The sequence below is a fragment of the Chrysemys picta genome, chromosome 1, assembly GCF_011386835.1.
Source record: "Chrysemys picta bellii isolate R12L10 chromosome 1, ASM1138683v2, whole genome shotgun sequence".
Taxonomy (NCBI): domain Eukaryota; kingdom Metazoa; phylum Chordata; order Testudines; family Emydidae; genus Chrysemys; species Chrysemys picta.
The window spans coordinates 239,042,442-239,060,210 of NC_088791.1; the positions used below are offsets into that span (position 1 = coordinate 239,042,442).

General features: G+C 40.9%; 1 protein-coding gene across 17 annotated transcripts in view; it reads left to right on the forward strand.

The window, feature by feature from the left end:
- Positions 1-2,354: 2,354 nt before the first annotated feature.
- Positions 2,355-17,769, forward strand: part of IL1R1 (interleukin 1 receptor type 1) — a 77,928-nt gene continuing 62,513 nt past the window's right edge. For 3 of the 17 annotated variants that reach the window (XM_008172095.4, XM_065580914.1, XM_024108791.3), the window contains exons 1-2: positions 7,789-7,933; positions 8,037-8,142. The gene's annotated coding sequence lies outside the window, so the exon portion shown is untranslated. Of the gene's footprint in view, positions 2,536-4,559; positions 4,575-7,773; positions 7,934-8,036; positions 8,143-17,769 lie in introns of those variants that run through there. The other 14 variants (XM_065580911.1, XM_065580915.1, XM_065580913.1 and 11 more) reach the window with 10 other exon arrangements.

The following is a 17,769-nucleotide window of genomic DNA, read 5'->3' on the forward strand; positions in this document are numbered from 1 at the left end:
AACCTCTGGCACACGGCTCACCAGGGTAAGTACCCTGGCGGGCCAGGCCAGTTTGTTTACCTGCCGCGTCAGCAGGTTCGGCCAATTGTGGCTCCCACTGGCGGCGGTTTGCTGCTCCAGGCCAATGGGGGCTGCGGGAAGATGTGGCCAGCACATCCCTCGGCCAGCGCCGCTTCCCGCAGCCCCCATTGGCCTGTAGTGGTTGCCGACCCCTGCTCTAAAGTTTTACACTGTTTTGTTTTTGAGTGCAGTTATGTAACCAAAAAAAATCTGCATTTGTAAGTCACACTTTCACGATAGAGATTGCACTATAGTACTTGTATGAGGTGAATTGAAAAATACTATTTCTTTTATCATTTTTACAGTGCAAATATTTGTAATAAAAATAATAATATAAAGTGAGCACTGTGCACATTGTAGTCTGTGTTGTAATTGAAATCAATATTGAAAATGCAGAAAAATATCCAAAAATATTTAATAAATTTCAATTGGTATTCTATTGTTATAAGTGTGATTAATTGTGTTTAATTTTTTTAATCAAGATTAATGTTTTGAGTTAATCATGTGAGTTAACTGCGATTAATTGACAGCCCTAATTTAAATCCATGGATTTTGAAGCCCCTACACAGTTTTTTGTCCCAGGCTATTAGGACACTCACAAACCTGTAGTTCTAGAGAGGTCATTGTAACTATGAGAGTAAACTCAAGTAAAGTAATCAGAACCTAGAGATGTTTTCTTGTATCTATTCATGGACCACTAAAGATTTTAACCAGACAAAAACTCTCTCTGTCTGTCTTTCGATATATTGATTCTCTTTTATTGCAGGCTCACAGGTAAAATAATAGCATGGTTGCATAATAAAGCTGTCAGACATCACATTAAAAAAAGTGATATAAACTTTCCTTTTTATATTTTTGTCCTAAGTTTCTGTCTGTCTTGTCTTCTGTAAGTTTCCATTCTGAGTTATTTGCTTTTACCAGAAAGACACTTGAAATGTTATTTGCCCTTCACTGTTTGTTTTCGAGTGACTTATGCAATAGCTATTTTGGCAGCTGAGAATTGGACGTCAGAAGCAAGTCAGCAAGTGGTTCACGTTAGTGTTTGATGTTCACAACCCTATTGATTATAATGTTGCAAAAGTTATTTGAGGATTTTCTTATGCTGAACTTGGCTTCTGATTTGGCTCTGATAATTTTATACCTGCAAATAACAGTGGCCTCAAATAGGTGCACTTATATTTTATTGCAATTACAAACCTAACTGCCTGATTTGAGGGTGCTATAAAATGCACTAAGAACTATTTGCCAACATAAGGACATGGGTGTTAAATTGAAGGTTGCTTCTGAAAAAAATATTCCAGAGATCATAGTTCATGACTATAACATCAGAGCCAACAGATTTAGTCGTTGGATGACAACAGCCATGAGAAGTAACTTTTTTTTAAGAAGGGTGCAGGGATTTTTCCATAATCATTCCATTAAAACAAGAGAAGAAAAACATGCTAAAGGTTGTTTCTCCCTTCCCCATTAGAGAAAGTGCCTGTTTACACCTGCAGCTGATTCACAGAACACTTAGATGCCAGTTCTACAACCCTCAAAATGTTTAAAGAAACTCAAGGTGTGGTGCGACTGTGGGTATAGTGCATGCAATTACAGTACCTTGGCAGCAAGATGGCATAAATTATCATACAGCTGAACTACCTGAAAGGACATGGCAATGTCTTGGTGAGTTTCCCAATTACTAACAGCTTTACAAATCTTGGGCTTGGTGTAAAAGGCTTCCTGTCAGCAACTATGCTTGACGCGCATAGGAGGTTAGGACATAGGGTAGTTTCTAACCACTATGTACTGGACAGCGTTGCCATTAGTGAAATGACATCCTGGAGGAAGATCAGAGTTTGCATCAACTGGTGCCTTAGAAAATAGAAACATGACATAGCATGAAGTGCAGCTTCAGCTCAGTGGCACTGGAGAACCAATATACTAGCTACATAGTCTTAAAAAGTCAGTACATATCCAATTCTGTGGAGCATTGTATATTGTTTAGCCCCTGGCTCGTGCAGACAATGACATTAACTCTCAAAGTCTTGATCCTGCCATTCCTACTCTCATTGAATACAGTGGGAATTCTGCATGAGTAAGGATTGTTGGCCCCAACTGTGTACTGAGCTCTGATTTCTCATCTCAGACTGCTTGCATCTATTCCTATGAAGTGCAAGCAAATGCCCTTAAAATTCACCACAGTCACAGGATGACACTGGCCCTTTAAGAGGGAGCAGGGTCATTGCACCTGTGCCTTATCAGCTGACCCACTTAAACTTAAAAGAGGGCACCTGGGTGCTACAAGAGAGACCCAGGGAGTCAGGGTTTTCTTAGAATACAATGGTGAAGATAGTCTCCCAGCCAAGATGCTGTGGTGGTTTGCACTAGGAAGAGCAGGGTTGCAATTCAGTTGGAAAGGCTGAGGTGGCTGTCTTGGTAGAATGACTGAAGAGGATTGTTAGCACCAGAAGGGGTGGAAGATCCCAGAATGTGGTATGTGGGGCATCATGTCATGGGTCTTTAAGGACAACATAAGCTGGTGTGATATATGGACGATGTTGGGGGTTTTTGTTATGGGCTATGTTTTGATGATAATATGTCCCCAAGGAAGGGTATTACTTAGTTAAGAAAGCTCATGTGAAGTTATTGGGGACTCTGAAGGGGGAAACTGAGGTAGGTGAACCTGGCTTGCTGTAGGGCACTCTAAGTGGGGTAGCCTATGACAGCTACCTATTCCACTAACTATCCATGGCCAAAATGTGCTAGTCTCTAAGGCATTGTGCTTCTTTCTAATGACTTCCCAGCCGTCCTCAGGATTCAGGCTGCATAACTAGGGAGGGAACTGAAATGAGGGATGACCATTTCCACAGCCCTGTGAGTAGATCTGTATTGAATATTTAGATTGCAGTAGTGCCCCAAGCCGTGCTATGCACTTTCCAAACACAAAGAAAAGCACAGACTTGGTGCTCTTTAGGATAAAGATTTTAAAAAAACAGGGAAAAGCTGGGGGAAAAGGATTGTAACACATAAGTAGCGCAATGAGAGGTCTGTCTTATTAGTCATACATTTCCTTCTTTTTATTTATAAGACTTTCCTGTTTTCTCTATCATTCAAACCTCTTGTCTTCTCTTCACAGCAATCCCTCCCTCCATAGTGATGAGCAGCTCACTCATGAGAATTATCAGTTCAACAGCTAAATAGATAGCTTAATTTCTTGTGTGCATCACAGAAGAAGTGGAAGGATTTAAATGAAGAGAAGGGGGGAGTCCTTGTGGGCCAGCTCAGGAGCAGATTTACCATGAACCAAACTGTGTGGTGGCATGAGACCCCCAAAATGCAGGAAAAATCTTACCTGACAACCTGTCCGAGTCCTGGTTGGCGGCACAGGCAGCCTGCCTGCCATGGCTGGCAGCCATCATGTCCCAGCGGCGGGGAGGTCTCCATGTACTGCCTGAGTACTGACTCTACAGCTCCCATTGGCCGGGAACTGTGGCCAATGGGAGCTGCGGGGGGGCACCTGCAGGCAGTGGCACATGGAGACCTCCTGCCCTCCGGTCTAGGAGCCGCTGCCAGAGGGGTGTGTGTGCCAGTTGCTTTGGGAGCTATACCACCCAACTCCCTGCCCCAGCCCAGAGCCTGCACCCAAATTCCCTCCCAGAGCCTGACCTCTGCACTTCCTCCTGCACCCCAATCCCCTGCCCCAATCAAGGTACTTCACTTTATCTTCATTTACTTCTCATTATTTATAATATAGGAGGAGGGTGAAGGAAAAAAAGAATGAAAAATGGGGGGGCGGGATATAAGAGAGTGTTCTTTTTCTTGGCTAAACACTTCCTGCATAGGAGCGATTTAAAGCCTTGTTTGAGTAGCTACAAGGAACCAAGTCAGTTCTATTGTGTGGATCAGTCATTGAAATGAAATATGCGTATACACAACATCATATTTACATGAAATCCTGATAACTTAGTCACTTTATTGGAAGTACATTGACTTCAGTGGAGCAAGGATTTCACCCTGTACACCTTCCCTGAAAGACTTTCATTGTGGGTAAATATGTGAATTTGCATATGGTGTTTGGCATAAAAATGGAGAGAGGAAAGCTTTCACTCAAATTATTCTCAAATGATGTGGTTTTGGCAGCTTCCAAAGCTTTATTACCATGACTCAGAATAATTAACTGTTAAGTTTCCACCACTTCAAGGCTTTAGTTAATAAAAAGAAGGAAAGATTTGGAAGGTATGATGGGGCATTCACCCCCACCAGCCTTGAAAGGGTTAATGCGGCTGAGAAGGGGGCCAATTAACTTGATAGGCTGCACCTGAGAGGAATTAGGCTAGATAAACAACCCCTGATTAGGAATTGAGCCCAGCTGAGAAAGAACTGGCTGGGTTATGATAAATCCAGGAAACAGAGTGGAGCTGTAGCCCCTTTCTAGCCTTAGAGAGGGAAAGGGGGGGAGACTAGAAGCTTTGAGGTCCTGGCCCTGAGGGAAGGGCAAACCCAGAGAAGAATAGAGAAAAAGCCTGACACAGGTGAAGTAGAGCAGCCTAGTGAAACAGTAGGAAGATTTGGGACAGTGCAGAAGTTGGCTGCTGGTTGTAGGGTCCCTGGGATGGAACCTGGAATAGTAGGTGAGCCCTGGTTTCCTCTACCTTCCCCATGGAGGTGTCACAGACCAGGCAGTGGAGCAGAAGGCTGTCTAGGACAGTCATCCAGTGGGACTTTGGTACCCTGGAATGGGAGGGCTATAGTTACCTGGTTGAAGGGCCAAATTATAAAGAGAGCATCATGAGTTGCAGAAAGAGAGAGAGAGAGAAGAAGCGGCAAGGTACATGAATGAGTAACAGAAGTGGGGATTAGCTCCATTCATGTCGTATATCTTGAGTGGCCAGGAGAAGGCACCCCCAGTGGTGAGTGTACCCCATGACAAGGGTATATTCCCCTCTATCACACAAAATGTCTTAATTGCTTCACCAGGGTGAAATTTGCTCCTGTGCAAGGTCAGCCCAAAGCCCTCCAAACAGGGCTTAAGTGGGAGTCTTATGATAGTTTCTAGCATTAGAAATCTTTCAAGTTTACGTGTTAAAAGATCTTGTTTTTCCTAGGCTAACTTTCAGAATTAATAGTTTTTCTCCCACCCATATTCCTGAGCATATTTACTCCACAGTTATCTGTGGGAAAGAAAAAAGCCAATTCTTTCTTTTTGTGGTTTTTATTATTAGGCCTTTTATTTTTAGGGTCAAAAAAGGAAAGTGTGTTCTCAGGCAGCACCTGACTGCAGCAGCTTGCACTTGGCCACTGTTGACAGGATTCCAGGACCAGTTCTATCTGGCTGCAGAGAGAGCTCCTGGCTGGATTAAGGGCCTGATTATTAGCCTCAATAGGTAGTGGGTGAGGCCTTAACGTACAAACACATCTCTCTCTCTGATTCTCCTCTGTCTGTTCAGCTGAGATGACCGGGCAATGAAGTCTTTCCAGCACTTTTTGTCTTGTGCTTCATTCATCTTTAAACATACTCTACCTCTACCTCTTTCTCTATATGACTCTATCAAATTAATTAAATTTTTGTTAAAAATACATAAGACTTTAAACTTTATTTTAATGGGCATGGCAAGGCTGAAGTGAGTTCACATTTAGTGCAATGAGAGATTTGTACTATACATGGTTTTGAAATAACTTTATATTGGTTATTAAAATGCTATTGGCAAATTGTTGCTACTATCAGGCTCAAATGTAAGCAGTTCTGACTGCAGTTATCATGAAAAAAGGAAATTACCCAGCTAGATGGTCTGACAGAATTGGCTGGCAAATTTCCCTTAACAATGTAGACCAGGAGTAGGCAACCTATGGCACGCATGCCAAAGGCGGCACATGATCTGATTTTCAGTGGCATTCTCACTGCCTGGGTTGGGGGGGGGGAGGGGCTCTGCATTTTAATTTAATTTTAAATGAAGCTTCTTAAACATTTTAAAAAACCTTATTTACTTTACATACAACAATAGTTTATTTATATATTATAGATTTATAGAAAGAGACCTTAAAATATATTACTGGCATGCAAAACCTTAAATTAGAGTGAATAAATGAAGACTTGCACACCACTTCTGAAAGGTTGCCAACCCCTGATGTAGAGTTGGTTGGGAATCTTCTGAAGAAACCTTTTTTGATGGCAGATGTTGGTTGGTTTGTTCTTCTAAATCAAAACTCTTCATGGAAACCTATTGTTTTCAATGCCAATGTTTCTCAGATCTAGGATGGATGTGTGTGTCCACAGAATAGACAAGTAGGTCTCCCAGGTGAATGCCTTAACCACTGGGCTATCAAGTAGTCTTGCTCTGCCCCAATGACTATGTAATTATTGATAGGAAGAGGCACAACAGGAGAGAGTGACAGACTGACTCTATAGCTTGGACTCTGGCAGAGTGCAGACTTGAATTTGGGTCTCCAAGTCCCGTAACCACTGGGCTATTGTCTGTCACTTTTCTGAAATTTTTTGTAAAAAATCCAGATCTTGGTTTTGTTCAGTAGTAAGGAAAAAACATATCAAAACCTCAATTTTTCACAATATAGAATTGTTTTTTGGCAAGCCCTAGAGGTGTGGTGTCTTTTGTTTTTTGTTTTTTTTGTTGTTGTTGTTCAAAACTCTACAGAGCACTCGACTAATTCTGCTAATTCAGTTCATGTTTGTGTTTAAGTAGGTCTTGGGAATGGGTGGCTTGCCGCCAGTCAGTTGGGATCATGCAATCCCTTAGGATGTAATAATAAAACAGACCTAAATGGCTACCTTTTCACAACCCATATGAATATGTACCTTCAGGAAAAGGCATTAGATTGCCATAAATGGAAAATAACCCAAAATGGGCAGGATGCCATCAGCAGCTCCTGGGTGGGCCAGGGGAACAGTGACTATGCCACCTCTGATGAGGTGCAGTGCCCAATCCCCCTGTGTGTCTAGCCAGTTTTGTTGCCAATGTGAAGAACATGGGGGGGATATACTCCAGCTGAACCCATCTGTCCTTGGGGAAAGCTATTGCCTAGCAGCCCTGATCTGTTTTTGTTCTCTCTGAATGGAAGCAGTGGCATTGTGTTCAGCTCCTGCATGTAAGGGAAAGCTACCTTGTATCCTCTCCCCACTGTGCTGGGAATAATTTTGATTATAAATATCATTTGATATTAAATAATCACCTATAGTTACTGCATTCCCTGATCTGTATAGGAACATACTAGGATCTGCCATATTAGATCAGACCATTGACATCTCGAACCTAGCATTCTGATAGCAAAATCTGGTGGTAGCCAACTTTCTAGAAGCTTTCATCGTTATGAACTCATGTTCTGCTCTGCAGAATGTTTACACGTTTGGGTCTGATTTTTAATCTCACTTACTCCTGTGTACATTTGGAGTGACTCTATTTGAAGTACTCGTGTGTAAAATCGGTGTGAGATCAGATCAGACTTTGTGTGTGCATTCATGTAAAGACACCAAAGGAGATGGTGTGACAGATGAGGAAATGAAGAGGTTTAGAGTCTAGAATAAAAAACAGCACCATGGGTTTTGTTTCTGAAATTGATGCTGCCATTCAGTTGAGTAGCTTTTCACAGAATTTTCTGAGTGAAGGGAATGGTTAAAAAGAGAGCCATTTAGTGGTTCATGTGAGTTGACTAAAGCTTGTGTTTTGCAACTTTCTGGCAGCTTTCTGACATTCCTTGGCAATATGCCCAGGTCATAGTTTCCTGTTCAGACTTCCTGAATTGTGCCGTTCCTAGAGGATTCAAGAACTAACTGATTCAACGTAACAAAAGTATAAGACAATAACTTTCTCTTTTGTTGCTGCCCTTTCACAAACAGCAGTAATTAATAGCAAGATAAAAACATACTAGCAACTGTCCTGTATGTATATTTTAATATAGTGTAAAAACTGGGTATAAAAGCTTTGGGGGAGGGCTGAAGTGCTGCTTGTTGAAAGTGTTTTCTTAATTTTCTTCATATACAGGTTTTCAAAAGACCAGCTATAGCTCAGCATTCTTCCTTTGGAGGATCACCTATAAGACAGAAACACTGAATTGGAGGTGCCGTTCCCAATTTACCTGTGAAGTAAGGTAGCTAAAGTCAAATGTTTATTGAACTATATGTTCTTTTCTCCGGATTTAATGTTGTCATTAGCTTTCCTATGTTGTGCAGTAAAATGACAATTTTTTATGAGAAGTTCTGACTGGCTTTAAGGGCTGAATCAAAGCCCATTGAGGTTTCAATGACGTCCTAGACTTTGGATCAGGCCCTCAAAGAGTATCTATCTGCCACTGATTTCTCATTACTCCCAGGCATTGTAACAAACGTTTACAGTTTGTGAATATAAATTAAGCTAATGCATGCATTGCATTTCAGGAAAGTTTGAATAAAGATAATCTATACCCTGTGTATTTATAGTTTATGACTAGATATGAAAATTGAGAACCATAGACCACTAAGTTCTACTGAGCACTCAGTAACTGCAGTCTGTAGGATGCTGTGGACAATGACTTCACAGTGAAGGAAAAGGTCAGCTTTTTTTTTTTTTGTGGTATGCAAAAAAAAGTCCCTGAGTCATAGGGAATTGCAACACTCACAGATGAGAGGAATGTTCATACAAATAAGCTCCAGACCTCCCATGCTTCCTTGAGCCTTATTTTAGATCTGTCACAGCTTTCCTGTACAACTGTGGCCATGCAATGCATAAGCATTTCTAAGGCTGTTGTAGAAGAACAGGTCATGGGCAATTTGGCAAAATAGCTATTGGAGGGAGTAGTCTTCTATCGGAAGACACAGGTAGCTGGGGTGAAAACCAGACCACTGAATGAGGCCTCCTCATCAGCCAGCTCATACAACTCGGCACCTACTGGAATTTTCAAAAGCACCATCGTGTCTAACTTCAGTTACAAGCCCAGACTAGCACCCAGCTACTGGACCATATGTCCTCTCTGAGGAAGTGATTAAGATGATTGAGTGGGTTTTACATTCCCATAAAATATATTTTATACTCTGTTAAGAGGCAGGTAGACCGAAACACAAGCTTGAATTAATGCTGTGTGAAAAGACTTTTAGTTCTTTAAGTCTGTCTTAGAAATTCTATGACAAGTGCTTCTGCATGTTATGAAATGTTATTATTCCTGTTTCGATTGTATGAAATAACTCTGAAATGACAAAAGACAATTGTATAAATCAGCACACAAGTAAGGGGCCAAAGTTGACTTACAACAGTGTTACACTAGGGTGAAATTGTGTTTTCATGAGCTGAAAGTCTGACACTAGAGAGAGAAGTTGGGTGGGGAATCTGTTTTTATTCTGTTGGTGAGAGAGACAGAAGTTGGTCCAATAAGACATTACCTCACCTACCTTCTCAATCTCTCTCTCCTATCCTGGGACCAACACAGCTACAATAACACTGCATCTTACGCTAGATTCAGTTTCAGAAGTGCTTTCATTTTTCCAGCTCTGTTTTTAAACCTATGTTGGCATCCTTTTGTCTGTGAGAGATGGTGGGAATTGCAGCCTATGATGTAGATGGTTTGCAATGTCTCATGTGACTGAATAGGCCAATCCGAGGTTTGCATGATCTTTGGCAGTTATTGCAAGTGTACATATCTTGGTTGGGAACTGCTTGCTTCCTATGGGCTCTTCTCTCTTCAAGCTGTAGGAGCCAGCTCCTGTCGTGGACTCTTCTACCCTGATGAAGACAGTGGCACCACTTGTTATGATCACTTGCCAAGATTTCCCATTGGTCAGGATCAATTCCTTTCATTCGGGGATGGGGTGCAATCCAACTTGCACTGAAGTCATTTTGACTTCAACAAGAGTTTGATTGGGTCTAGGTCACAAACTGACTATTTATTTAAAGTTGCCCAGAACCTGATTTTGATTTAGTTGTTGTTGCTGCTGCTTGTAGTGGCCATTGATCATTTCAGGAAACACGGACCTTGAGATGTCAGAATTGTGTATTTTACTTCACAGATCAGGAGGACATTTAGGGCCAATGTATTTGTGAATGTTTAAGCAGTGCATATACTTGATCTGAGGGAGTCTGGAAGAAGGAGCATAAACCTCTCTGCACAGCTTTTGTTTTCCAACTTGCTTCTGCCCTACACCAACTATTTGGACTGAGCTGGGGTGGCAATAAAAGTCAAGCTTAACTTCACAAAGGGTTCATGAGTGTAGTAAATTCAGGTGGTCCTTAGGGTCTGAGATGATGCCTTCTCTCAAGTTCAGAATCATTTTTTTTCAAAAAAGAAAGGAAATATAAACAATAAGGTTGAAGTCACCTTGGGACAAGGGCCCAAATACTCAAAGGTGATTAGGCACCTAATTCCCATTGATTTCACTGGGTGGTAGGTGTCTAAATACCTTTTGAGGATCTGGGTCAGGATGACTAAGGCTGTTGCAACAAACAGGGCTAATTGAAGGTCCTGAAAAAACTTAGATAATTTGCTCACTTTCTACAGAATCTTTTTTATATTCTTACAACCTGCTGTGGTGGTGATCACTCTCATACTTGCTCCGGGTTATTCACCTAAACTAAGTGTGAGTTGTTGGCTTCTTTGGAAATGGACCAACAGATACACTTTTAGGCATGCAGCAGGACAAAGAAGCAGATAGGGAGGCCACGTAGCTATATCAGGAAGCAAAGATGGAGATCCAATATGATATTGGATTATGGACCAGATACTGCTGGCCCTACTTATCAATAGGACTGTTCACAGGAGCAAGGCAAACAAGATTTGGTCCTAAATCTCCAGTTCCTTCCTACGCTGGTAAAAGGCTGAGCATTGTAAACTCACTGAGACTGGTTGTCTTTTCATTTACACTGTTGGAAATTGGGAGTAATTCTACTGAAGTCAGTCAATTAACCTAGTGTATAAAAGTGGTGGGGGAGATCAAAACTACTATATCTGACAGTGCAGGGGTGAAATGTAAGGTCTATTACTTATCAACATGTCCTTGATAACATAGTGTTAATTAAGAGGAGGAGGCTGAATCTGTTTCCCAGGGTGGTTATTCCAGCAATAATCTGGAGATTGGGAAATAAAATGGAAAAATTCCAAGGATGAATAAGCAGTGAACTTCAAGCACGTGCTGGAAAACAGGAAAGTCCCAATCTGAAGACTAAATTTAAGAGCTTTTATTTCCCATCTCTATCAGCCCCTCAGCTAAGAAGGGATGAAAAGTTCGGAAAACTTGCTCAAATGTTAGCAAGATGAGGGAGAGGAGTTGAATTTAAACAGTATCAGCCCTCCTTTCCCTCTGGTCCTGCTGAAACTTCTCTGGACAAATGCTACACATTTGGGCTCTTGTTTAATGGGCATCATTGAGCAATGAAGTGCCATGGCTGGGGGACATCCACGCTACGTTGAATTATGCCCCATCAAATATCTACAGGACTTAATGTTAAACCTTTGGGGAAGTAAGGACAGAAGTGGAAGGGGCCAGATGAGGTGGAGCTATGCTGCTAGAGGAGAAGGAGAAGGTGAAGTTTGGCCACCTGCATGGACATTCTATGCTTCCATGGTGCTCTGAGATATCTGGCCTCCTGTCCACAAAATGGGAAGGTAAATCCAGCTCCCCTGCCTGCATGAGACCTCCAAAACTTTGCACATGGACACTCATGTGATTTCCTTCCCCCCCTTCCCCAAATAGCTTTGGCCCTTCTTTCAATTTTTCTGTGTGGGGAGAAGGTAATGGGGCACTATCTGGTCTGTTCTGGTTTGGGGTACAGATGCATGGTCAGTGGCTAGGCAGATTCATTGGTCAAAACTACCTGTGTTGGGATGTTCAGTGGCCTCAGCCCCTGCCCATGGGTGTAATGCCTGCTGTGAGGCATCAGCATGAGCACTCCAAGGCAGCTAAGGCAAGAGTCAATCAATCCTGGTGGAAATCCCCATTAGTTGAACTTTGCATGGACTGAGAGGATTTGGTCCAAAGAATGGTAAGGTGGTGAAGAATACTAATAAATAAGCAAATAAATGTAGAGTTAAAACTGACCTCTATTAGCAAGGTGCAATATGTCTAATTAAACAAGTATCTTATCTAGGAAGAAACCCAGATATTGGAGGTGAGACTTAAATTGAGTCTTTAATTAGCTTGGATTGTAATAATCTCTCAACTTGTTCTATTGTTAGATCACTTCCTTTATATTTTATTAAGTAACTCAAAAAAAAAATCCAGTTTTGTGTAAATGTACTGTAGTCACACAACCGTTTACACAATTCATTTAAAAAGTTTGGCAACTATATAATGTCATTTTTATTATGATATTGCATCTTTCTAGAAAGGTTTCTTGTACTGTTACTTAGTTATTTTAATACATTTAATCTCATGATTAAAAAGCCACTACATATAGTGTTGAAAGGTGATGGGTCCCTGTGGCATTCTAATGGGTGTTTATAAAACAATAAGGCCTGATTCTGCTCCCATTTACACCACTGCAATCCCACTGATGTCTATGGAGTTGCTTGCTCCTGATTTACTGTAAGTGAGAGGTGAATCAGGCTGTATATGTTTTGAAATGTCCTTTGCACATCCTGTATTATGAATTCTTGCAACTTAGCCAGCCAGTCAGAAGAAAGCAGTACTTTTTCCAGAGCCTGTTACCTTTGTTCTGTACCTGTTCAATATTAAGTCCAGAGTTACTGGCATTTAAGGCCTGATCCAAAGCCCACTGTAGTAAAATGGTCTCTGTCCGTCGGCTTCAGTGGTTTTTAGTTCTATCCTGAGGAAAACTATATTTTTTGGCCCAGTCTTTAAAACTCTCATTCAAATTATTGAAGTCAATGAGACCACTTACATTAGTTAGGGTTTGAGATTAAGACCGGGACTTCTGGGAACTGGGTGCATAACTTCTGTAGGCTCTCTTAAAATGTGAGAGGCCAAACTTCTTGGTTAGAGACAAGATTGGAAGCAAGGAGATCTGGTTTTCATTTCTGGCTCCTCCACAGACTTTCTTGAGTAAGTCACTTATCTTCATTTTACAGACATACAGGAAGCTTAATAATACTCGCCTCTCTGAGGTGCGGTAAGGTTTAACTCAGGGGTAGGCAACCTATGGCAGGTGTGCTGAAGGCGGCACACGAGCTGATTTTCAGTGGCACTCTCACTACCCGGGTCCTGGCCACCAGTCCGGGGGGCTCTGCATTTTAATTTAATTTTAAATGAAGCTTCTTAAACATTTTAAAAACCTTATTTACTTTACATACAACAATAGTTTAGTTATATATTATAAACTTATGGAAAGAGACCTTCTAAAAACATTAAAATGTATTACTGGCACACGAAACCTTAAATTAGAGTGAATAAATGAAGATTCAGCACACCACTTCTGAAAGGTTGCCGACCCCTGAACTTTTAAATCATCTTGAGATCCTCCAGTAGAAGGCACCAAGGAAGTGCAAAATACTGGTTACTACAGATGGTGGATACATTTCACCTTTAAAGTACAACTTTTGATTTAGGAGTTCAATTCTACAAGCTCTCAATGCATTTGTGAAACTCCTAATAACTTCAATAGTACTTCCATACACTTAGGGACACAGGATACAGCTTACAGAAAGTAATATTCAATGTACCAGCATCTTTGCTCTTATAGAGTGAAATTCACCCCTGTGCAGAGTATATTTATTTGTATTACCGTCTAGGAGCCCTAGTGATAGACCAGGACCCCATTGTGCTAGGGGTGACAAAAGACTGTCCTTGCTCCAAATTGCTTATGCTCTTGGGGGAAATCCTACCAAGGCCCAATAGAATTAAAAAAATGCGGTAATAAAATGTGTAATACAGTATAAGTAGTCTTAGGATTAGGTTTTAATGAGGAAGGCCCCAATCCTGGAAAGACTTACATATACAATTAACTTTATACACCATGAACAGTCCCACTGAAGTCAGTATAATCCTAGCCCCATTGAAGTCCATGGCAAAACTCCCATTGGGTGAAATTCTTGCCCCACTGAAGTCATTGTGCCTACTCACAATATATAAAGTTAAGCACATTTGTAAGTCTGTAGAATTTGGGCTTATATAATGGCATTCATCTATTTTTTGCTCCACTTACTTCTCCAAAACTAATCTACAGATACAGAAAGTTGTTATATATTGCACTTGTAATTTCTGGCAATCCATATACAATATTATGACATTTTATTTCTGTACCTGTTATAAACTGACTTGTATATTTATAAATTTAAAGCAAATAATTAGTGTCTCAGCTTTATTAAATTTCCTGCTACTGCAATAACTTTTTTTGATTAAAAGCAAAACAAATAGTCTGTCATTTTTTATAAACAATAAAAAATAAATCTTTCCAAGTCTAAGAATAAATAAATACAAATAGAATCTGATATCTAAATATTTCAGGGCTGCAGTTTAAAGCAGAATGTGTTACAATAGGGCCAGATGGAGCAAACATTATCCTAATCCAGTCACATTAGCATGGTCGTTAGATAAATAATGTTATTCCTGGCTAGGAAATCCTGTGCATTAAGTCTTTTAATGAGTTAAGGAAAACATGGCAAAACCTCTCAATTTATTATGTGTCATTCCTTCCAAACAGTCTTTCAATTAAGATGACTCATTGTTCTATCACTTTCATTTATCTTACTTAGGTCAGATGGTAAAACAAGTCAGCATAATTACTTATCTCAGATAGCTAGAGCAGGCTCTGCTTTCCTCCTTGTTTCTAGGACTGGGGAAATTAAGGTCAATTAAAGTACAATGGCTCGTACCAATCCACTTATTTATTATTTTAATAAGACATCTACATGTTAGAAATTCTTGTTTTCATTTTGTGTGTACCAGCTTTGGTCCTGATCTGCCTGTATGGAGTTCACAAAACCCTGCCATTCCAATAGATTTGGAGAGTGAGATGGTTATGGTGTCTGTCGGGGACAGGGACCAGAACAGCAAGGTTCCCCTCTCCTTCCCAGAGAGTGAGAGAGAGGGGTCTGTCACAGCTCATCATAACAAGGAGGTCAAACCACCAGGAAATGGACTTACACCACCATTGTAACAATACTTGCTAAATATATCTGGGGTATTGTTTGGAATTGAAGCAGTTATGCACTATTTTTTCTCTGTTAGTCCCTTTAAACGTGATCTGCAAATGGAAAATAAATTATCCCTGTGCCCTTTTTTGCTTGTATATGATGTATAAAAATAGCTCTGGAATGGAAAGCCAGGGCCTCTTTTTCTCTCCTTGACATTTACAAGATGACTCATCCCCTCTTTCCCAGTTCTTCACTGGACTATAATGACCTGACCCTACCCTGGCTTCTTTGCCATATTGTAAGGATCAGATAAGTATTTAGGAGTTGGTTTTAAACCTTTCCTAGCTGTTACTTTCTTTACTGGCCCAGCATTCACAGTAGTTAGAGTTGGTTATGACGCCAATGGTTTGGTCTCACTTTTTCTGCATTACCAACCTCCCACCTCCAAAAATCTTCAACATTTATTAAACATCAAAAAGGAGGGAAAACCACTTTGCTAAATTAAGGTTTACTGAACTTAAAATTAATCTCCCTTATACCTTTCTCTCTCTTTTTATATGGATTTTTTTTTTAAGGGAAAAGCCCTTGCTTGAAAGATTTTCTGATGGTTTGCAAATGCTCTTGTTCAGAGAGTAAATTTAAGGTGGTAGCTCATAGGTTTTGGGGTTAAAGTCTAGCTCTTCTTAAGACAAAAGGAGACAAACATAAGGGGGAGGAAAAAGAATAGCAAAACAAAAGGAGCCGCATTCAACACTAAATTAGTCAAGATTTACGTGGTGTAACTCCACATCTCTACTGGTTACATCAGCATAAAATTGGCATAACACAATTGCCAGTTCACATCTGTCTCTAATTCTGGTCATTCACTTGCTGGAAGATATCAGCGCACAGACATGAAAACTTTTACTGGAATTGTGCTGTAAGGCAGTGGGTGAGATTCTGTGTAGAGGCCCTGGGAAAGGGGAAGCTATGGAGGCTTTGAGCTATCTCTGCATTCTCCAGATCCTGGTCTGGGGGCGGGAGAGGTCATTCACAAATGTTTAAGGTCACATTGGCTACTTTTTAGTAGCCTGACGCTCACCACCAGTTTGATGTGTAAGCAGGGGAATGGTCCCGGTATTGTGGGGAATATTCCTGGCTTATACACTATGCTGGCAGAATTGGCTAGCGAAAGGATCTCAGTCCTCATTCCCACTCCCTTTACCCAGAGGCCTACCTGACCTCAAGGACTTCACTTCCACTCTCCTGTGTGGCAGAGTCCTTGTAACCTCAACAAGGCTGGGCCCAGGATTCATGGAGGGCTCGACCCCCCCCCCCCCACCTTGTCATGGTCACTTAGGACAGGAGCTACTCTGGAGTAATCTCTCTGCTCTGGATGTTTCCCTGACCCACTGATCATTACATATAGTTCAAACAAATACAATTTATTAGATAGCAACTAATAAGAAAAGAAATGGGCCTGGAAGGTCAATTGGAAAAGCCTAAAACTGTCATTGAAGGATGGATAAGATTGCTATGGGACCTGTTGGGCTGGGAGCTGTTATACTAGTGCAGCTGCAAGACCGGTGTTTCCATCCATGATTTCATTGCATCAGTGTGCAGTAACTCAGTGCGGGTGGAGGCTTTCCCTCCCCTTGCTCCAAGGTGGTGCACTCACAGGGGTGCTGGTAATGCCTGCTAGGTTAGAACTGTCATAGATGGATCCCTGGGTTGAGACTTTCAAAGCCCTGTTGGTCTTGGATGCCTGTTGCTCAATTCCCAACAGGGAATTGGTGTCCAAAACCTGTAGGTGGCTTTGAACATCTTAGCCAAAGTGTTTTATGGCCAGCCAGGCACCTGAAGCATTGCTGACAGACTATTAAATAATTGCATGTGGGACTTTAGACTATTCTGTGTTAAACCATTTTTTGACCTCTGATCTTTTTGTTCTCCGCACCCTGTCTTTGTGAGGTAGAGATGCAATTAAAATCTTTCATCCTTCCTATTAATTGGTCAGGCTGTTAAAGACTAACACAAAAAATTGTTGATAATTTTCTTTTGGATGTTCCAGACTGAGATCAGGTAATAAGATCTCCAAAAGCTGGGACAGAAAGGACCCACCAGACAACTACCACTCTGTCCTCATATTCGGTTTGTGGTATTGCCAACCTCAAGTGTGAAAAAGCCATGAGTCAGACTCCAGAAATCATGAATTTTTTTTTTTAAAACATTTTTTATTTTGGGTTTTGAGTCTTTAGGGTGTACTTCTGTCACACTTTCAAGCTTTCCTCCTCACCCATGAGAGTTAGCAACTTTATTTAAGAAAAAAAGGTGAGATTTACACATAATCACAGGATTCCAGGAGCTAGGGCTGTAAGAAAACATCAAATATTCTGAGACTAATGATAAAATCACAAGGATTGGCAACACTCTTACCGGGTGATTAAGATCCTTGGACATATAAGGGTTAATGTTCAGAAAGGAAAAAGCTAATTAAAAAGAAAGTGGTCATCTACCCCCCTCCCCATTGTTTCCCAGTGCACTCTGTGTTTTCTTTATATCTGTACCTGCAGAGACATCTGGTAGAGAAGGGAGGAAGAAAACCTTTACAGGGATAGTCATGTATTTTCTGTATTAGAAATTATATCCAAAATACTAACAGTGCTATACAATGCTGTACACACCTGTACTTTTCATATAGTATTTGTGCTCACTATGGATTCTATAGGACATACATTTTCC